Raw genomic sequence first — 23392 nt, 5'->3', positions numbered from 1 at the left:
AGTCGTGAGTGGGATAGTTCTGTTCATGCGACTTTAGCTGTTTGGAGGCGTAAGCAATAACTTTACCTCTCTGCATAAGTACACATCTGAACCCTTTATGAGATGCATCATTATAAACAACAAAGTTTTCATTTCCTTCGGGCAAGGCTAATATTGGGGTTGTGACTAGTCTCTTCTTAAATTCTTGGAAACTCCTCTCACACTTCTCTAACCATACAAATTTTGCATTTTTCTAAGTCAGTCAAGTCAAAGGAAGCGATATCTTTGAGAATCCTTCTACAAAGCGCCTATAATACCCTGTCAGCCCCAGGAAGCTACGAACGTCGGTCACATTTCCCACTTAAGTACGGCTTCGATCTTAGAGGGGTCGACCGTGATTCCATCCTTAGAAATAATGTGCCCAAGGAAGGCCACACTGGGGAGTCAAAACTCACTCTTACTAAACTTAGGATACAATCTTTTCGACTTCAAAGTTTACAAGACCATTCTTATATGTTGTTCATGCAATTCTCGACTCTTTGAATACACTAAGATATCATCGATGAAAAGTACTACAAAGTAATCAAGTAAACACCCTATTCATCAAATCCATGAACACAACGGGGGCATTGGTTAACCCGAACGGCATCACAAGAAACTCATAGTGGCCATATCGAGTTCTGAAGGCGGTCTTCGGAACATCTCCCTCCTTGACCTGCAATTGATGATAACCCAATCTGAGGTCAATCTTTGAAAACACTTGGGCCCCTTAGAGCTAGTGAAAGAGGTCGTCAATCCTAGGCAGAGGGTACTTATTTTTCACCGTCACTTGGCTCAACTGCCTATAATTAATGCATAATCTTAAGGACCCATCGTTTTTCTTCACAAACAAGACCGGTGGACCCTAGGGCAACACACTGGGTCGGATGAATCCTTTATCCAATAATTCCTACAACTGCTATTTTAACTCTTTCAATTTCGCTGGAGTCATTCTATATGGGGCTTTAGAAATGGAAGCAGTGTCAGATACTACTTCTATCTCAAATTCGATTTCTCTTTCTAGAGGTAGGGATGGCAACTCCTCTGGGAACACCTCTGGGTATTCTTTTACTACCGGTATCCCTTCCAACTAGGTCTGAACATCCCGATTCTTTACCACATAACCAAGGTACCCTTCACACTTTTTAACCACAAGGCGAGAGGCCCGAAGTACAGAGATGAGATGCAGTGGGGAATTGTCCCTAATTCCCTTGAAGTGTATTTCTGCTTGATCGGGGCATTTAAAGGTTACCGTCTTTTCATGAAAATTGATGGCGGCATGGTGTGTAAACAACCAATCCATGCTTAGAATCACATCAAAGTCTTGAATATCTAGGTGGATTAGATCCATAGGTAGGTCGCACCCATCCATCGTGAGCTTACACTGTCTATATATTATATCAGTCTCTATAGAGCGTCCCACAGGCATGCATACTACTAAAGTATAATTGAGACATGCATGTGCGACATTCATGTAACGGGCAAAATGGGGTGTAATAAATGAACGAGAGTATCCAGGGTCAATTAAGACTTTAACATTAATATCACAAATTGAGAGTATACCTCTGATCACCAAGGTGGATGCCTTATCCTCTTGTTCAGTGAGTGCAAACACTCATCCTTGGCTCTTCGAACAATCCTCGGTCTTCATCATCGAACAGTCCTTCGCTTAATAACTAGGCTTACCGCATTTCAAACATACATTCTTCTTCCGGTAGCATTCTGCAGCAGTATGGTTACTTCTCCCACAATAAGTACAAATCAAGCATCGGTCACTGTCCATATTGCCCGGAAGACTCTTTGGGATCCTTGGGTTAGGTGGGTACGGCCTCCCTCTAGCGTTTCTCCTCGAAGACTGTCAGGGTTTCTTCCCAAACTTTCTTGACGGCACAACTTTCTTTTTTTCTTCCTCCCTTAACCTGCGATCCACGCAATCTTTTTCCATCTTCAAAGCATGGGCTACCATCGAGGTGTACGACTATATATTGGCCGACATCACCCTACTCCTGATATTTGGTCTCGAGCCCCTTTCAAATTTAGCTGCCTTTCACGCCTCGATATTTATGATGTGGGACGCATACCTAAAGAGCTTTGCAACTTGAGTGGCGTATTGTTCAACAGTCATGCCCCCTTGCTGGAGTTCAATGAATTCTGCTTCCTTTCTCTCCTTGACTGAATCAGGGAAGTACTTCTAATTAAATGTCGCCAAGAAGTTTTTCCAGGTGACCTCAGTCCCTGTTTCCCTCCATGTCTGCTTCACCGAGTCCCACCAGTATTCTGCTTCCCCTTCCAACATAAGGGCCCCTAGCCTGACGTTTTTCTCATCTGAGTAGTATAACACCTCTAAGATTTTCTCTATCTATTTCTTCCACCTCTCAGCCTTTTCCACTCCTCCATGCCCCAAAAAGGTTGGGGGTGTCATTCTCTTAAACCTCTCTATGAGGCTACTGTCATTCTGCTTGAGTGTCGGGGTAGACTGAGTTGGCATCGAGTCCTTCATCATTTGGGTCATAGCCCCTAGAGTCTTATAAAACTCATCGAGTGCCTTAGTATTTTCATTACTGGAACTTGCATTGTGGTTACGAGATCTCGGTATCCTTTAACCTAGTCACAAGAACACCCAGTCACTTACCTACCCCAAAACTAATCTAAGGACTCTCCTAAACTTCCTAGGTCAAGAATGCTCTCGTGGATGCTCTGATACCATATCTGTCACGACCCCGCCCCCGACCACCGTACCTTACGTGGCGATGGGCGATCGAGCACGGGTTCGTGATCCAATGTAACGTTTGTCACTCAGATATGAGTGGACTTAATGCCTTTATTTTCGGTAAACAAGAAAACCATGAAAAAGAACTAGAACGAAAACTCAACTATCAGAAGAATAAAGAAAAACTCCACACACCAAAATACATAATATAAAAATCTTCCAAAATATAACATTCAGTTCGAGGCACCTAAGCCGAATATTACACATATCCATCAAGAAAAAAACAAAACCAGGGCCAAACAGTCCAGACATAAAAAAGGTCTAAACACCTTCTTCAAGAGCACTTGCTTCGTCTTTCAGCTGCCAAACACGAATTTCCAGCCCTGCACCTGTCACTATCAATCTACAAGGAGAGGAGAAATAATGGGATGAGTTATACAGCCCAGTAATCAGGTCTAGTGTCATGCATCTGTGGTGGTTCTATCCATGTGTAAAAATAGTACAGTTCATTGAATTGTGGTGGTTCTATAAACGACATTTACCATTGAATTGGTGTGATCATAAGCATTCGGTCAGTGAAATCGTTAATCATCCAATCATTGTAATACTAAACATTCCTTATATAGAAAATCAATTCTTATCCACTCACTCCCTCAATCACCTACTCCAGCAGTAGAGACCCATTCGATCAGGCTAACCCAATCCCATTGCTTAAGACCTCGACCATCGTACAGGAGGGAGGGTAATGACAAGTAGGTTAATCCACTTCGTAATTCCCTCAACACACACACACAGTCCTCAGTGCGCATTGGGGGTTCGATAGGCCCTTACCTTGCAAGGCATCAATCATTTCATTTCATAAATCTAGGGTACGACCCTCTATTCGCTCCCTTAACAGGTTAGGGGATATGTCGGCATCTCTTTCCTTACTACCGATGAGTGTCTCATCGCGTCAATATCAACATAAGCATTGGTCATTAATCATAGTCTCGCAACAATGTCCACTACTGGTGAGTAACCCACCGCGTATTGGCCAATTCATTACAGTATCATAACAATATCCACTACCGGTGAGTGTCTCACCACGTAGTGGCCAATACAATACCTCGTAATGGATGAATCACATTCTCATAAATCAATGTCTCATACAGATGAATCATATTTCATCATAACATCATAGCATTAAGTAAAATGCATGCCTTTCATAAGCTTTCACATGGCATTTACACATAAGCCCTCTCAGTAGCATTTGGCATTCATTATGAATTCAATTCATCATTATCGCACTCGTTGCCCCTATTTCCCAAAAATTACAGTTTACACGGCATCATTCACAAATCTTTATGGCATTCTTATGGAATTTATCATATGGCATTCACATTAATCATATATCAAGATAACTTAGCGTCACATGGTCGTAAAATGATGCAGTGACAGGTAACAGTGACATGCCCCTCTTGCGAGGGCATAGCTCCCGATTTAAGGGGAGTTTCAGGATGCCTTAAACATGAAACTTTGTGCTAATACACAGACCTTTACAAATATAGTAATTTGAAAGAATTTGGGGGCCATTTGATGGATCAATAGCTCAGTATAAGGTGAGCATTAGTTGCTGAAAATCTTCCCTGAAACAGTGCGCAGCGACATACTCGAGCATTTCGAGTCATAATTCAAAATCCGTGAGAAATTTCAAAAACCTCAAAACATGAAACTTTGATTACATTCATAAACCTTTCCAATGGTGAAATTTTTAAAGTTTTTGGACACCATTTTCTGGGTCAAAAGCATTGCCCAAGGAGGGCCACAGCTGCTGGAATTAGCAGCGACTATGAGCAGTGTCATGCCTCGACATTTTGGCCGTATCTTTCCTTCCAAACGAATTTCATCATGACATAAAAATTAGACTTAAAGTAAACATACATGCCTTTCATTCGAGATTGGTTTGGCCCCATTTGGACTCAATTTGGCCATCAAACATGTTGATGCAAATACTGTCACAGTTCTGAAAATTCATATGCTCAAGTTAACATACTTTTAAATAACACTTAATATTTCCTAGCCAAGCTACACTTTGGGCTTGGACCCTAATTCATGATAAGGAGTATCACAGTGACCAATTTCATGAGTGTCCATATATAAAAAGATCATATATGTGGTAAAAACAGTCATGGCATTGAGAAGCACAAAAACTGAAATTTCAACCTCATGTTAACACATTCATTCTTCACATTTTCATTCTATCATCTTACCCATTCTAAATATTTGTTCTTTACATAAACTATGGATGCATAGAAACTAAACCCACTTACCTTGACTTCTCACGGTATCTCAAATCCTTACTCACGACCTCCACATGCTTTCCTTAAGCTCCACCAGTGGGCTATCTTCAAGATTACTCCTTAGGAGGAGAGAGGGAGTAGAATGAAGAAAACTGGTTGTCAAAGGGCTTGAGTGCTCACGGTTGGTGGGATTCACTGTGGCTAACGCAATCACTCATTGCTCGAACACATACGGAGCAGCGTTGACATGTACAGAGACTGTACGTTTGACCAAGACACTCCCAACACTGCTCTTTCTTACTCCCCTTTTCCAATCGACGCTGAGTCACAAACGGCACTGGGCTTTGCATTCACAGACGGCGATGGGTTCTCTTATATAACCGGCGATGGGTTCTCTTAAACAGCCGGTGCTACGTCTTCTTCTTGCACAGCTGGCGCAACATTTTCCTCTTACTCAGTCGGCGCTATGTTTTCCTCTTACTCAGCAGGTGCTACGCTTTCCTCTTACTCAGTCAGCACTACGCTTTCCTCTTACTCAGTCGGTACTACACTTTCCTCTTACTCAGCTGACGCTTCGTTTTCCTCTTACTCAGCCGGTGCTATGCTTTCATCTTACTCAGTTGGCATTACATTTTCCTCTTACTCTGTCGACACTATGTTTTCCTCTTACTCAGTTGGTGCTACACTTTCCTCTTACTCAATCAGTGCTACGTCTTCCTCTTACCCAACCAGCGCTATGTTTTCGTCTTATATGTTTTCCTCTTACTCAACCGGCGTTGCGTTTTCCTCCTATTTAGCCGGTACTACGCTTTCCTCTTACTCAGTCAACGCTACGTTTTCCTCTTACCTTCTCTTTTCTGCTCCTTTGTCACTAACGGCATTACCAATTCTTCACCCTTGTGCGTGCCGTTAGCTTTTTCTACACGGACGGCACTAGGCCAAGTCACCGAGACCGCGTTAATCTACGCCCTTAGTGTCGGGCAGGCACTTTTGTTTTTGTCCACTTCCTTCTCTCTTTCCACTCCCACGAGTGGTCCGGTTTAATGGAATTGTGGCCCTTACAAAATTGTAACTTTGGAAGAAGAAAGGGCCAGATTAGATACCGAAATCCATAAGCTGGAGCTCCAACGAGAGCAGAAGAGAGCACAGGTTCAAAGCCAGTCCCAAGAATTGGAGACTTTGAACTCAAATGTAGCTGCGACCAACGCCATGTCGAGCCAAGTCTCAAACAATCTCTCTCCTGAACAAGCGGATGGAGAAGGACTTGGAGTCATCGACAGCACTAAAGGCCAAGATTTATGAGGCCCTCGAGAACTTCTAGAGTCTCGTGAAATATTCCTTCTATTTGTTTTTTCTACCTTCTTTTCATTCCTTTTGTAGATAACTGATTATTTGTCACCACAAAATTTTGTAACCTTCGAATTGTGGAATGAAATTTTTCTTTTTTCTCATTGTTGGCTTGTATGCTCCTCTTTTTCTCCATGGTTTTCTCTTTTCTCCTCTATCTCATAGTCAATTCCTGTCTCTTCTGGGAAGGAATGAGTGGTGAATCTTGGAAGCCTGCTGTGAATGAAAGCTTGGTTTGCTCTTCATCATGCATGACTTGAATGACCTTTTGGGTTTTCATCCAAGTCCTTGGGGTGTGTGTCATTTCTTTTTTTCACTAGAACCCCATATTTTTTCTTTTATGGCTCCTTTTGCCTATAGCTTTTATACTATGTATGTTTCTTTACTTTATTTTATTATTTTTACTCATGTCGCCCTTACGGGTTTTCATCGTGCTCATTTTTGTTATTTTTTTTACATTATTTTACTCTTAACAATTGGTGATACTATTACGCTTGTCATTTTTTTCTTTTTCTTTTCTTTGACTCTTTTTACCTGTGACACCCTGGTGGGCTTTCGTCACATCTGTCTTTTTGAGGAGGTTGTTTTAAGGTCATGCTGCCATGACTTTGGGGAGGTGTGTTTAAGGTCGTGCCTTCGAGACCGCCAAGTTGGTGTGTTTTAAGGTCTTCCACCAAGGCCGAGTGAATGCAACTTTTAAGGTCATACCTTCGAGACCGTAGAGTTGGTGTGTTTTAAGGTCATCCACCAAGACTGAGTAAAGGCAATTGTAAGGTCACACCTTCAAGACCATAAGTGATGTAGTTTAACATCGTGCCACTAGGGCGTATGCTAGTAGTTCAGGGTCATATAGCTTGGACCCGTCACCGTGCAGTTTAAGGTCATGCGCTTATGACCATTGGGCGAAGCAGTTTAACGTCATGCAGTCAGCACGTGTGCTATATTTTTAGGGTCGTATAGCTTGGATCGTTACCATTCAGGTTAAAGTCATGCGGTTAGGACCGTTGAGCAAAGCCATTTAACGTCATGCAACCAAGACGTGTGCTGACAGTTTAGAAGTCGTATAGCTTGGACCATTATTGTCCAGTGTAAGGTCATGTGGTTAGGACCGTTGTGCAAACCAGTTTAACGTCATGCAGCCAGGACGTGTGCTATAGTTTTTGGGTCATATAGCTTAGACCATGACCGTGCAGTTTAAGGTCATGTGGTCAAGATCGTAGTGTGAAGCACCTTAACGCCATGCATCCAGGACGTGTGATATAGTTTTAGGGTCGTATAGCTTGGACCGTTACCATGCAGTTTAAGGTCATGCGTTTAGGATTGTTGCTTATGAATAATACTTTTTCTAGTATCTCTCATTGATTTGTTGCATTGCTTCTTCACCTTCAGCATTAACCAACACATAGGCTCCACTAGAAAAAGCATTTTTTACCATAAAAGGACCTTCCCATTTTGGTTTTACCATGAGTGACGATGGGTCTTCTTACTGCCAAGACCAACTCCCCTTTTACGAATGACTGTATTCTAATTGATTTATCAAAAGCTCGCTGCATACAGTTCTTGAGAATTTCAAGGCTTTGTTGTGCTTGCAATCTCTTTCAATCAAGTGTATCCAGTTCTTGATAGAGAAGAGTAGCCCATTCTCATCCCATAATGAAGGGTTATTCTGAGAGAAGGAAATTGAATTTCTTAAGGTAACACAGCTTCATCCCCATATACCAAAGAGTAGGGAGTCGACTGAGTTGGACCTCGGGCCGTGATACGATAAGCTCATAGAATTTCAAAGAGTCTTTCATGCCAATCTCTCTCAGTGTCGGAGACAGACTTCCTCAAAGCATCACAAAGGGTTTTGTTAAAATCTTCAGCCAATCCTTAGCTCTTGGATGGTACATGGTCGAGTACTTCTACTTAAATCCGAACTGGTTGACCAGACAATCAATTTGATTACTCCAAAATTGGGGGTCGTTATCAGAAGTAATCCTGTCAAGCACACCAAATCTATATATGATATGGTGATTCACGAAATTGGCCATTGCAAGTCTGGGGACTTTCTTGAGAGGAACAGCCTAGGCCCATTTAAAGAAGTAGTATGGGGCAACAAGTACAAACACATGCCCCAAAGAAGATGGAGGATCAATAGGATCTATAATGTTCATGCCCCACTGAGCAAAGAGCCAAGATGCTATTGCCGGGTGAAGAGGTTCAGGAGCTTGGTGAATGAAGCTTGAATGAATTTGACATACCAACAATTATTTGCAAACATAAGGGAGTCGACATTCATAGTAGACCAATAGTTTAGGACCAGACTAATGCATCCTACAAACTTCAGCATGAACTTCTCTGAGCACATGGTTCACCTCTTTTTTATCGATGCATCAGAGCAGCATATCATTATAAGAGATTCGAAATAAGATACCATCACGACACACATACCATGTGGCTGACCTCCATATTTTGTTGTGCTCAATAGGGTCTTCAGAAAGCTGGTTATGTTGCAAATACTCCTTAATAGGGATGCTCAATATATTACTAGCTCCACTTCTGCACACATATGATCTAAGGATTTTGACTTTTCATCACCCTCTTCTTCTTCTCTTATAATCAAGTAAGAATCGTGAGAACTACATGAGGCTTTATCTGCAATGACTGCCCCAAATGGGTAAGAAAAGCAATTTTTCAATAATTGCACTTCATCTTCATTGTCGAGCTTTTTAATGAACTCAACACATCTCCATTCAGCTATCCATATTAGTGTAGGCCCCTTCAATGATGATTCAATTGTTGCTCCCAATTTGGCAAGCACATCAGCTTGTGCATTAAGCCTCGCGGTGCATGCTCAAGAATAATCTCTTCAAATCCAGCTATCAGTGCTTTGGCAGTATTGAAGTAAGGCTTGAGATTTTCCTTCCTTATATCATATACCCCTTTGAGTTGCTGATGACCAACTCTAAATCTCCATAAATGCTCAAGAATTTCAAGTTCATATGGGAAGCAATCTCCAAGCTTATGAAGAGCGCCTAATATTTTGCTTCATTATGTGACTATATTTCTAGGAGAGAGAATGATAGAGGGACAAGGCCATCACGAGGGGTGGAGAATACTACTCGAGCACCACCTTTCTTGGATTGGAACGCTCCATCAAAATGCATCTTCCAGTCACATGAATCTTCAGCATGAAATACCTCTTCATCTGGTAGATCATCGATTAAGGAAGAATCAACTAGGAGGGGGTGTGCAACCAAGAAATCTGTCAGGGCTTGTCCTTTGACTGCTTTTTGCGACACATATGTAATGTCAAACTCCATGAGGAGTAGTGACCATTTCACAAGTCAACCCGACAGACAAGGACGTGATAGGAGAAAATTAATAGTCTGCTCGAGAGATGAGCTGAACCGGATGTGCAAGCAAATAGTGTCGGAGCTTTTGTACTGCAAAAATGAGACCCACGCACATTTTCTCTATTGAGGAATAATTCCCTTCAGCTCCTTGCATCCACCGAATCAAGTAGTACATAGCCGTTTCTTTCCCCTTGTCATTATTTTGAGCGAGCAAGGCTCCAAGTGACTCATCTAGTGAAGTCACATATAAGATGAGGGGTTTTCCTGGAATTGGGGTAGAAAGAATAGGGGGTTTTACAAATAGCTCTTAATGTCTTCAAAAGTTGTTTGACATGCTTCGTTAAAAGGCATGTCTTTCTTCAAGAGTCGAGAGAAGGATTGGCGTCATCCTGAGAGATTTGAGATGAACCTTCGTATATAGGTGAGCTTGCCTTGAAGATATCTGAGCTCTCACAGATTTCTTGGAGAGGGCATCTCCTGAATGGCTTTAATCTTGACATGTTCGATCTCCAAGCCTCCATACCTGACAATGAATCCTAAGAATTTTCCAAATCGTATACTGAAGGCACACTTCAAGGAGTTCATCTTGAGCTGGTGAAGATGAAGTCTCTCAAAGACTTTTTCCATATTCCCTATGTGATTGCTTCATTTGTCGGACTTTACCAAGAGGTCATCTACGTAGCATTCCACTTCTTCATGCAGAATGTCTTCGAAGACAGTGGTCATAGACCGTTGATAGGTGGCTCTGGCATTTTTGAGGTCGAAGGGCATCACTGTATAACAAAAAACTCCCTTAGGAGTTAGGAAAGCAATGGACTCTTCATCTTCTGGAGCCATCCTTACTTGGTTATACTCTGAATAACCATCCATGAAGGAGAATTCTTGACAATAACAGCTCAATGAAAGGGAGCAAGAAATCATCTTTAGGACAAGTTGTATTTACGTCACGAAAATCAATACAGACCCTGATCTGTCCATTCTTCTTCTTGACCGTCACAAAATTAGCCAGCCATTTCAGGTACTTGACTTCTCGAATGAAATGTGTCATCTTAAACCTATTTACTTCTGCTTTGATCTGGATTTCCAAATCAGCCTCAAACCTTCTTGATTTCTACTTGACGTGCTTGAAGGATGGGTCAATTCCCAATTTGTGAACTGCAACTCGAGGAACAATGCCAAGCATTTCTTCATAATGTCAAACAAAGACATCTCGATTGGCTCCCAGAAACTCAGTATAATCTATCTTCTCTTCAAGGGTCATAATGGCTAAGATAAAATTGGGTCTTGGTCACCTAAGTTTTCTTCTTCTAAGTCATTAACTGTGGCTTGACCACCATCTTCCAAGATTTCTGAAGCCTCTTCTATCTATTCTTAACTGAGTGACAGAGAATCTATAGTTTTCTAATGCCTTTTCAAGCACCTCAATTGTTTCTTCAATGACAATTCTTCTTTTGTCTCTTTGGCTCCTAAACCCTCAAGCTCATGAACAATCTGGATAACTTCTGTTGCTTCTTGAGGCTCATAGGAGTGATGTCTTCAGAAATAGGTTCCAGGGGAGATAGTGGCAGTTCTTGCGACACTATCACATAAGAACTTTGGTCGGTGAAGAAGGACCATGAAGGTAACTAATGCCTTCTTTTTTAATATGTTGAGACATTGTGGTCTCCATGACGGTGAAGGGTGCCATCATTCACCTGGTTGCTAGACAGCTCATAGTCCATCTTCCTCAAAATATGATGAGTTATAAATCCCATTTAGGCATGACTGCAACATCTAGAAAAGGATTGCTTCAAGGGTTTACTTGAACAGTAGTTACCCGAGTTTCTGGGATGAAACGAGGTAAAGGAGTCAGAATATGTTTTGGGGGAGTAACTTCTTTCATCTTAGCATTTCCTTGTCTTAAAACCTCCATTTAGCTAAGCAAATCTTGTACATGTTCTTTCAGCTTTGCAATAAAGGCTTGCCTTTGAGCTTCGTATTGCTGCTCAGGAGTGTCAATGAAGTCACGAACAAGGGAGGAGGACCATTCATCACCTTCGGATGGGAGATTCAAGTTTCCATCATAGGGGTTGGAAATTGCAAGATCTTTTGCGAATATCGCATGTAGTTGGCTTGATCTGTGAGGCAAGCACTACCCTTCTCCCTTTCGAGGACTGGGATATGAAAGACCTTAGTGATTTGCAAGACTTTGGGGGGAATCTTGCCAATAAAGAGGTGAAGGAGCGAGGTGAGCAATATCTTCCTCCCTTTTGAGAACTGGGATATGCAAGACCTTTGGGATTTGCAAGACTTTGGGGGAATCTTGCTTATAAAAAGGGAGGGAGTGAGGTGAACAAGCATTATCCTCTTCAATACGCAGGACCTTGGGTATTTGCAATACATTGAGCTAGTTTGGGGGGTAGTTGACCTGGAGGGTAAAGGAAGCATCATTCTCCTCTATTAGAGAGACTGGAATGTGCAAGACCTTTTGATCAAGTTTTTGTTCTACTTCAGTTAGACATGTTGTCTCATCCTCGACAAAGGGAATGGGGATATGAACACCTTCATGCCACCATGATCATAAGTGACGGTGGGTGTTAATAGGCTTGAATCTATGACTTCCCTTTTATCTTGCTCAATCTGAGCCTCCACTGGAAGAGATTCTTGTAAGGATGGAATGGATGATGAAGTTTCTCCTTCATATCCTTGATACGGCACTTCTTTTGGGGATGTGGGGAGATTTCCATAAACAGGTGTCAAAGGGATCACTTTCCCATATCTCGTTTCTTCATGAAACATGTGATTAAGTGACCATGTCATGTCTTCCACATCGTCATGAGAAGTCAGAGCAATCTCTCTTAATTTTGGGTTTGTACTAGCTTTCATAGGCAACATCAGTTCTTAAGAGCGCATTGAGTCCACAAAATAGTATTTTGCATCAGCATAATGTGCCTCAGCAATGGGAAACGGTCTCTGATCACTATAGACAGTGTGTTGCCTTTCGTCTCAGCTGTATTTGAAACACTGATGGAGTGTGGATAGAACTACTCCAAGGTCGTGTAGCTAAGGATGACCCAGAAGAATATTCAAGGAGGTATTTGTATCAATAACATGGAATAACGTGGGAAGTGTTCAAATCCCCAATCTTGAGCTTAAGATGGATGACATCAACCGATTTGTCTCCCGATTGATTGAATACTTGAACTCTTAAACTTGTAGGCTCAAGCTACTCAACACTTAACCCAATTCGGGTAAGAATCCTTCTAGGCATAAGGTTCACTGTTGATCCCCCATCCAACATGATTCAATTGATTTGAAGCATACAGCTTGCCAGTCACAAAGAGTGGTCGATTGTGGAATTTCTCTCCTAATTGAAGGTCATCATCAGAGAATGTAATAGCCATACAACTGTTAAGTATTGCAGGATCTACCTCAACTCATTCAACTTCAGTTTCATACACTTTGGGGTAAGAGAGAGCTTGGACCAAAGCCATACGAAAGTCTTTGAATAACATGAGGGCATCATAGACACTTAGGAGAGCTGAAAGTCTCCTCAAGTACCCAATCACATCCTATTTAACTTTGTTGGGTTCATGAAGAGTGGCTCCTTGGTTGACCATTGGTTTTAAAGGGATAGATGGTGATGGAGCGGTTTTTTAAGAGGAATGTTTAGCTACATCCGCCAAGGAAGAGTCGGTTGTAGTTGTGGGGTTAGGAAGAGAAGGTTGGTTAGATTGCACAGCCATAATGGGTGTAGGTAAGATAGGACAAGGTGAAGGTTGTGATGGTACATGAATTTTAATGTGGGAAGGCAAAGGATTTGAATAAGGGATCGGTGGAGGTTCGGCGTATTTTAAGAGAGGAGGTGGTTTCTGAATGGAGGTAGATGGGTTTGAATAGGGAACCAATGATGGCCCAGGATATTTCAAGGGCTTAGATGGAGTCGGTTTTTGAATTGGTTTTAATCTCCTTCCTGATCTCAACCTCATCTTGTCAACTGGAGCAGTTGTGCTTCCTTTATGAAACACCAGCATATGAGATGCCTCATAATTTGAAGAACTCTTTGGTCGATCCTGATTTTTCTTCACGCATACGGCAAGAAAAATCCTCTCTTAAACAATCGTAGAGGTTAGCGCGCACTAGACGTTTGTGAGTGTACGTGCTCTCCTATGTGCAGATAAGAATCAACAAAGAGAGAGATTTTACGATGGAAGTGCGTTTAGGCGCTTACCTCGTTGTTTTGGGGTTCGATACACACCTGGGCAGTTTGCCTTCTTAGAACAATTACGAAGCCCTCCAGTTGTCTGCCAATGTTGTTTGAACACAGACTCTCCTCAGGCTTTTTAACTCGTCGCTTCGTTCTCTCGCGCTGCTGTAATGTGGATTAGGTTGTACTCCTCTATGGTGGCTCGCTCAAATGAAGGCTGAGAAAAAGAAGGGATAAGGAAAAAATGTGATGAAAATTCCCCTATCCGTGCAAACGCTATGCACTCAGGCAATCAGGGCAACCGAAGGGTTAGAACTTTCTTGACTATTGACTCAAGAAGATTCCTTCAGAGTGACTGAGGGAGAGAGAATATGCGTCTCTCACAACTCAACTCGACTGTACAGAGAGGAAGTTAGAGAGACGATCTGAGGGTTTGAATCCTTAGGTTGACTCTGAAAGGTATTGGGTCGAGCGTCTATCAGATAGCATAGTACTATGCGGTACCGCAGACTTGCTGCATCTACGCTAGAGATGCAAGGGGAAAGAGATGAGACCGCGTGTTTTCCAAGGGCGTGGGTTACTATGCGATTCAAATAACAAGCAAAGAGGGAGAAGAAAGAAAGAAGAGGGGGAGAGAGAGAGAACAAAGTTGCATGACTAGGGTAGCCTAAGGGTAGTTTCTCTCCCCAACCAAGTCCGATTGAGCCCAAATTTGGTCCCTAGGGGCTTTTCAATTTTCTGGATGCAACGACGATGGTTTGGTACTGTTCTAAAGCCCCTAGCATAGGGATTTAGTTATAAATCTCTTTGTGGCATGATAGTACTTTTTCCAAGGTTGCCTAATGTTGGGCTAATTCTGCAGTTTTCCCTTGATCTAGAGGTGTCTTCGATACCAGCAAGACAAGCTCGTCACTGGCTCTCTCCTTATTTATATCAGGGATGTAGGTACGTCAAAAATGGCGTACAACAACTTGCCCCGATGGATGTGGCGCTTCAAGAGAAGGGAGAAGTGCAACATCGAAATGTGATTTTGTCGTCGAAGTTCAGCTTTTCGAATCCTTACTGAGATGTGTTTATTTCCTCTCAACAAAATATTTTTCTTCTCAAACACCGGCATCAACAAAATCCTTAAGGAGGAGACCATGTTAAGCTTCCTTCTGAAGGGGGGACCGAAGTGGACTCTAGCGATTGGGGATTTTTTAAGGCATTCTTCTCAATGCTACTGGAATCCTTTTCTTTTCTGAGAGAGTGCGATGATAGGCTGCCTGGTAAATGGCTTACCATTCCATGTCATTGATGCCTCTTAATGGACCAGCTAGTGGGTTCCATTGATTAGCATTGCCTCAATCTAGCTGGTGGGGATGCTTTGGCTCTGGGGCCAGAATTTTTGTTTGGCACTGGGGCCAAAATTTTTGTTTTGGCACTGGGGCCAGAATTCTTGTTTTGGCACTGGGGTGGGGATATTTGTTTTTGCGACTAGGACCGGAATTTTTGTTTTGGCACTGGGGCCGAAATTTTTGTTTTTGCACTAGGGCCGGAATTTTTGTTTTGGCACTGAGGTCGGAATTTTTGTTTTTGCACTGAAGTTGGGATTTTGATTTGGCACTGGGGCCGGAATTTTTGTTCTGGTGCTAGGGCTAAATTTTTTATTGGGCTTTGGGGCCGAAATTTTTGTTTTGGCACGGGGGCTGGAATTTTTGTTATGGCACTAGGGCAAGGATTTTGTTTTGGCACTAGGGCCGAAAGTTTTATTTTGGAAGTAGGGCCATAATTGTTTTGTGGGTGCCCTTGGTGGGCTTGTGCACCCATTCTTTTGTTTTTTAGGATAGGACTGATCTGGATTTTACTCAGCACCTTTGCGATTTTCTTGCTTACAGTTGGCTGAGTTCTTCTTCTTTTTGGGGAGCAGTTGCATCAACCTATTTATTTTAATCCAAGTTCCCTTTCGGGTTTTCGCTTGAAGTAGATAGGAGTCGTGCCACCAGCGTGGTTTTTACCAACTCCTTTCATTGAGCCCTTTTTTTTTTGACTCGTGACTTTGAGATCACGTCTGCCTTCTTATTTTTCCATTCTCACTCATGGCACCCTTGTGGGTTTTCGCCATGCCCGGTTTCTTATTTTTCAGGACACTTTTACTCATTACTTCATGGTCATGCCCGCCTATCATTTTTACTCATGAATGCCCTTGTGGGTTTTCACCATGCCCAATTTTCTTCTTTTCTCTCAGGGATTCTCTCTTTGGTGGGGTCCTTCTTGGTTAGGGCTCACTGGAGTAGTGAACACCATGGATGAGGTGTTAGGGGACAAAAGTGTGGCATAGCCGCACCATTGTATGAGTGCGAGGAGTGCTCTTTTCTTTTTACGACCGCTGACTGTCGAATAAGACTTGTGAGGCGAAATACATTCTCGCGGGGGTGAAATATTGCCAGGGAAGGCAAGCAATTTTGATGACGTGTCCATGTGTACAAGAAAAGTTGCCATGAAGGAAGAATATTTTCTCATGATTGTGGTTTATAAAAAGGGCTAGGCCGAGAGAGCATGAGGGCAATTCCTTCTATTCAAGCACCTTCTTTATTTCCTGTTTCTTTCTTTGTAGAGGGGGAGAAAAAGATCTCTCTTTTCTTGAAGCCTTTGTTCGGGAGGCCATGCCTTTTGCTAAAGCTGGTGTTCTAGCCTCCGGTCTAGGAGTGTGTCCGAACATTGCTCTCTTGGGTGAAGATGTTCGAACTTGCAAAAGCATTGATCGACCTGTGTTGGATGGTGGGCATGTGACTTCAGATTTCTACTGTTTTCTTGATATCTGGAGAGCAAGGTCCAAGGCTGTGCATAAGATTATGAGGGTCCTCAAGCCTGAACCCAATCTCATCCATCCAAACATGATGACAAATTGTGATGGTCTTCGCATGCCCATCATCTTCTTCATGATGGTTGAGCAAACGAATGATCTGGTCAGCTTGGATGTTCAACGCTTGGGTGATCCTTCAATATGTCAAGAAGGAAATTTTCGGCTCAATTTTTTGCTTGTTGCTGCTCCCTTAACTACCTCCTGGTTCTTTGCCTTCACTCGAGGGTGGAAAGGAGCAAGAGGTTATTTTCATATTTTTTATGGTCCCTTTTTTGGAAAATAATGACCCCTGGTCTTAGACGACATTACTACTGCAGGAGGCTGCTGCGATTTTGGAGGCTGGATCCCAAGATGGGAGACTCATTTCAGGACGGATCTATCTTCTTCTTCTTTTCTTTTTTTTGTAGCTGCAAATTATTGTAACCACAGCTTTGTAATCGCTTCTTTGTTCATGAAATAAAATCTTCCTTTTTAGTTTGAATCCTCCTTCTCTGTGGCTTATGCTTCTTGTCTTTTCATGGTTTGCTTCGCTGTTCTTTCCTTCTGTGCTTGGTTCTTATCCCTCTCTGATGGCGGGGATAAGAAATGAACTATGAGACTTGTTTTTGCCCCGAGGGGTGTATGCCATCTGTCTGGCTTGAATAGTTCGAAGGCCCTTTCGGGTTTTCATTCGTGCCCTTAAGGTGTGAGCCATTTCTGATTTTCGCAAGGAACCCGTTTTTTTTTTTTTTTGTTTTTTTTTGGCACTTGACCAAGCCATGTGTGTGCAGATAGCGCAAGGAAGATAGATCACCTGGCTACCCGGTGTAGTGGTGCACGATTGTGTGCTAAACCCCTGGCAGATATCCAAAGTTTGTGTGGGTCGAGAGGGAGTAATGCGTACCTGAAATGAGTGGTGTTGTTGTCGGAAGTGGGCGCATTGTTTGGGTGAACAAAGACGTGTGTGAGGGGCGACATAACCATGTAAACCTTTTTGCATCGAGTGATGTGTGCGTGCAGTGTTTGTGCTCAGCTGCGTCAGAATCGCGCGCGTTTTCACTCACGTGCCACTTGTGCTTCCTCAGGATGGAAGCGTGCGACTTTTCTCTTGTGTGACGCTTCAGTTTGCATGCCATTTGTGCTTCTGTACATTTGAAACATGCGACGTTTCGTCGCATGACACTTCACTTCGCATGATGGTCATGCTTCCGTGCATTTGAATCACGTGACGTATCGCTCGGGTGCCGTTCGCGATTCCACATGACTGGGCCACATGTCACTTCATTGGCTTGCACGATACACTATCCTTCTTCAGTTATAAAAGGGGGCCGTAGGGGTAGGTTCCTATGTCTTTCCTGAGATTTTTATCCGGAGTAAAAACCCTAATTTTTTCTTGCTTACTCCTCTTTTCACCATCGTTTCTTGAGTAGAATCTTGTTTTACCCTACCAGTTCGGCCCCTCCTCAAGGTAGGGTCCCTCTTTCTCTTTGAATTTGGTCTCTTTTCTTTTCTTTCTCTCTTTGTTATGCTTGTTCCTCTACTGAGCCTTGGATGTTTGGTCGATCGTGGCATCGCTTCTTTGGAGTTATTCTTGTTGTATGTGGAGTCCTCCTTTTGTTTGCCTTCTGTTTATGCTTGCTTGGTCTACGTTGATAATGCTCAGGCACATTTTTATGCTTGTGTCTGTGTGTCATGAGCCTTCCAAGTCAACCCGTGGCTTGGTTCGGCGAGGTTAGCCGTGAGCAAATCTTGCTCTTGGTTGAGAAGGTTTAAACGAGGCATCTCGTGTGTACTGAGTCTTTGCAAGACTTGGCGTGTATGCTTTGAGTCAGGCTCGGTCTTTTTGCGTGTGCATTTTTTTTTTTGCACGCTTGTTCTTGCTCGTACTCGAATTTGCACGTGCACATTCTACTGCATGATTTTGTTCTTTTTGCATATGCTAGCTTTCGGTTCTTTGCAGTGAAAATTCTAAGCGTTAACCGACTACCCCAAGAGGGGAAATTACGAATCGATTCTTATACTAGTGTTTCTCTCGTTAGAGGGACTTCTCTTGGGGCCCTCGCACCTTCTCAAGAGATAAATTTCCCTTTAGGCCTCACCTACGTCGGAGAAGATGCATAGCTCAATAGGTATGAACATGCTGGTTGGGAGCCTCTCATTCAAAGGGATGGTGTGCCACTTTATCATGCTTCATAGGAATTTTGGTTCCTGTGAGGATTTGCCTACGCTGGGGAAGAGGATGATGGCCAAGACGAACTTTCACTGGCCCCTGGTGCTCTTCGTTTTGAGGGAGAACACCAATATATGTCAAGGTACAGCACTTGTACATTTTATGTCCTCAATCTTCATGCTAGTACTCTTAGAGGGTGCGAGCTAACCACAGTGTGCTAGTGCTCGGCTAGTTATTATGACCGCTGCTCCAACACCATCAAATCTCTGATAGAGACATGGTGTTATAAGACCAACAGCTAGCTTTTGGACGGAGGTGAGGCGAGATTCACCCTCCTATGTTGGGGGAGATGTATGAAGAATTTGTACCCAGTAATGGGGCTATTTTTTGGAATCAGCTCATTAAGGGCAAGCCAGCCCCTTCTGGTCTCTGTGGGTTGTTTGAGATTTATCAGCTCTTGGACTCGGAGACCAAACTCAAGTCCGGAGGGGTACATTTTGAAGCATGAAGAGACTATTTCCATGGTGACCGCCAAGATGGCGAAGGCACTAGTTTGAGTGCCTTGTGGACAGACGAGGTGCTGAGCGGAGGCAATTAAGGCCTCAAAAAGAACAATTACTCCTCCCAAGCGAGGGGAGAAGGACCATGTGTACCTGGTCGCTTACTTGGTCCTCTTCTTGTGCAAGCCTACTTTACCAGGGGTGAGGGGCTATATCATTCGGCCGGACTGCTTCTATGTGACTTGCATGATGGCCCAGGGGGAGGCTTTTGCATTGGCACAATCTATTCTATGCAGCTTCTACCAAGGGTTGGGCTCTATAGCGCACGGCAAGGCTCCCTCAAAGGAGATCATGAGCGAGGTCCTTGCAGGCGAGGGCTTTCCCGAATGCTTCACAATGAGCTTCCCAATCCACTATGTCATTATTTGGCTTTCGGCACACTTCCCTGGGACGTACGTGACTAATAAAAGGCTTGTGGATGCTGCCTGTCCCTACATGCTGAAAATTGTCGAGACGAAGGCTGTGTTTAAGGAGTCAGAGGAGGCCTGTGTGCTTCTGATTAATGCCCCCTTCTTTACTAGTGGGAGCCCATTTTCGGTAGGTGGCCCTACTGACAATGTATACATTGATTTTTTCAATGGGATCCTCAATGGGGCGACCACGGAGACAAGGAGGCCCTGTACCTCGTAAGCATGAGGGGCTGCATCTTTCCATATAGAGGCGTGGGAGATAGAAAGCTGGAGGGCTACTTCCCTCATATCTTCACGCGTCAGCATGGCATGGATCAAGGGTGCTACTTTACCATCTCCTTTCAGAAGAAGTATGACAAGAAGGGGGCATTGCACGTTCATGAGGCCCCTGGCCCGAGTTGTGAGGCGTGGACCGAGCTCAACATGAGGATGGCATGGGAGACTTGCATTCTCCTCATGGGGTTGAGCAAGTTCGTGATCCCTCATTATGGTCACGTGGGTTATGTGACAAATAGTTAGCGACGGTGGTGGGATACTACCAACCGCATGTACTGGCACTCCAACCACCCATGGCAGGCTGTCAACAGTGCAAAGCACAATGGCAGGGCTAGGAAACACTTCCCTCCCACTTCTTTCTCCCAGCTTCTTGAACTGAGCCAGTATCCAGCCAACTGGAGAGAGCTTGCCAAGCCTCATTCTTTGGGCAAAGATGATGCTGGTCTGGAGTGTTTGTCTCTGGAGTGCGAGACACAGTCCTTGTTTGGTGATCTCGGTTCCATCTTTGGATGGACCAAGGGAGACACGGCCTCAGGCCGCGAAGGAAGATCGGTTTGAAGCTTGGACCCCCCGACAAGAAGTGGGCTAGGCTCTGGCCTAACCGATAGGCCCGAACGTGGTCAGAGAACTCATGCGGGTACGAGGTTGAGAAGTGTACCCCTAAGAGTGGGGGAAAAGAAGAAAGAGGGGGAAAAGAGAAAAGGGTCAAGGGATCCCAAGTCGGTCCCCGTGGTTTCGACGAAGAGCACCCTCTCAAATAAGAGGGGTTTGTCCATTGCAGATACTTTGGAGTCGGGGGCACCATTGGGTCCGAAGGTGCCTGCTTCAGGGACACAGGCTGAAGATTCTTCGTCTAAGCCTCACCCCGTCTTCCCTGAATATCTGGCTCTCATGGTTAGGGATTCAGCTCTCATTGTTCATCCGCTTACTGCAATTGGTTCTTCAACCCTGCCTCCGTCAGCGTCGAGTTTTAAGGCACTTGTGGTGAGGCGCATGCTTCGATCGGGTCTCCAATGGATTAGGAAGTGTGCTCTTTCTAACCTCCAGGGAGAGATAGAAGTTGTTGAGGCTTGCATTGCTAGCTTAAAGGCCATATTTTATACTGAGGGGACCTTCAACCAGCTGAAGGGGTTACTGCGAAGTCTTGCGGATTGGGGAGCTAAGGCTCTTCTAGGCGAGACTGAGGTACAGGCGTCTCATGAGACGTGCCTGGCTACTTTGAAGGAGAGCTTGGCTAAGCAGCAGGCTCTCACGAAGGGCCATGAGAAGAGGAAGGACTTGCTCATTTCTCACCAAGCTCACCTCGTAGAGGAAGAGGCAGGTTTCTCTAGCCAAATCCTGGCTATAGAGGATGAGATTGCGATGTTGCAACTCCGCACGACCAATTTGAAGACCCGATGGAGCCAGCATTGAGAGGTGATACTCCAAAAGTCTCGACAACTGGAGTAGTTGAGTTCCAAGATGAGGGCGGTCCTTGATTTGTCTGAGGCAATCGCTAAGAACGTTTCCTGTCTTGAGGAGCGAAAGCAGGTTGCGCTGGAGCGTGCGCAGGAGCTGAAGGCGAAGATGTGCAATGCTCTTGATCATTTTTAGTCGCATCTTTCCATTTTGCAGACTTTTGATGCCCGTCCAAATTTGTGTAATTCTTTTTAACATATGTATGGAATGACTCTCTTTTTCTCTCTTTGTGGAATGACTCTCTTTTTCTCTCTTTGCTCCCCAATGTTTCCTCTGTTTATACTTTTACGCCTATCTTTTATCCCATGAAGAGGGGGAATAAGGGATGAGTCTAGAGGCTTGCCATGAGTGCATCTGAATTGCTCCATGCCTGATTTAAACGCCCGACAGGGTTTTTGTCCAAGTCTTTTGGTGCGTGCACCTTCATTCATTTCGTCTTTTCTTTTTCTTTTTTTTGATGAGGTAGTTTTTTTTTTTTTTTTGAAGGTCGTACCGTCGTTACCATGGGTGGCGTAGTTTTAGTGCCGTACAGCCAAGACATGCACTAGCAATTTAGCAATTGTGTAGCTTGGACCTTTTGTTCAAAAATAGTACCTTTTGTAACAGCCTACTGCAGGAGCCTCCTTTGTATCCTCCCCTGTATGGGACGTGCTGTGGATTGTCCTCACAGTCATGTATTGACTGCCCTCCACAAAAATAGCTCGCATTGAGATGAAGTCATACAGAGTAGGCAGAGGGAGAAGGAGAACCGTTTTAATTGGGTATTGAGGGGGTTTCAACTTGTAGGGTTGTGCTCGCACAGCCTTTTCATTTTCTTCTCCTCTTCTGGGCGGATAGGGTTCTTGAGTTCGAGGTGCTAGTACCGCGTTAGCTTGGCGAATAACCTCCCTCCTGAGGTTTTTCATCTTACCATGACCACGATATACCTCCCATGGCCTGGGAATTCTCGTAGAGTCACAAAGAGCAAGTGCTTCCGAGGCACTAGGGTCAGGGTTTTGAGGCTGCTCGAATTTCTCCTGTTGCGGGGCTTCGACTTCATGAGATTCCTCTAGAGGTGGGGATGAAGTGACGTTTATGACTATCTCACCATTCCATATGTACCTCTCCAAAACATACTGGAACCCGAAATAGTGACACAAGTCATTCCCTCTCAGCTGATGATATAAGCACCACAAGTTTTGATCTTTTTCTACCACTTGCTTCTGTAGGGGCACCATCGGTCGACTTTGCTTGGACCATATGTGAGGCTTCCAGAGTTTCGAAAGCCTTCTTGAGGCTCTCCAAGTTGATTTGACTCTTTTGAATTAAGGCTTCGACGTGCTCTTTGAGCTGGAGGTAATCTTGCATGAGGTGGTCTAACATTCGATGATAGCCGCAGCAGTTGGCATGATTGGTGAGTCATGCATGTTTTGGATTTCTGATGTCAAGAAGATTCACCATACCTTGTTCAATCAGCATTTTCAAGAGAGTTGGCACCCATGCCTTGTTGAAGCTGTATGGCTGGTTTAGCCTTCGGATGAATTGTCCGGTCTGATAGTAGCTTTGTGGTAAAGGTACCATATTGTAATTTTGTGATTTAGGCTACTGCTACTGGACCCCCCCTTGACCCCTAGGTGGCCTCGAGAGGTGTCGAATGTTTGGAGAGGAGTAACATTAGTTGGGGATTCAGGATGAAGGCACATGGTAGTGACCGCCACATTGACCGGATTCCTTTGCTGGCTAGCTCGAGGGTTAGTTTTGTTATTAACAAACCTCCCCCCCCCCGCTGTCTGAGTTCAATTTCCTCCATGAAGCATTAACAAGCTTTTGATTTTAG

The 23392-nt window shown here is 43.9% G+C and overlaps 1 long non-coding RNA gene across 2 annotated transcripts in view; it reads left to right on the top strand.

Moving 5' to 3' along the window:
• Window positions 1-18332, top strand: part of LOC148779064 (uncharacterized) — a 43316-nt gene extending 24984 nt beyond the window's left edge. Inside the window, exon 2 of one of the 2 annotated variants that reach the window (XR_016047236.1) lies at window positions 17788-18332. This is a non-coding gene — a long non-coding RNA (uncharacterized LOC148779064). Of the gene's footprint in view, window positions 1-17040; window positions 17201-17787 lie in introns of those variants that run through there. The other variant, XR_016047235.1, reaches the window with a different exon arrangement.
• The last annotated feature ends 5060 nt before the right edge of the window (window positions 18333-23392 follow it).

The sequence above is a fragment of the Amborella trichopoda genome, chromosome 13 (assembly GCF_054954075.1).
Source record: "Amborella trichopoda isolate Santa Cruz 75 chromosome 13, AtrichopodaSantaCruz75HAP2 v2.0, whole genome shotgun sequence".
Classification (NCBI taxonomy): Eukaryota; Viridiplantae; Streptophyta; class Magnoliopsida; order Amborellales; family Amborellaceae; genus Amborella; species Amborella trichopoda.
This window is presented reverse-complemented; position numbering and strand designations above follow the sequence as displayed.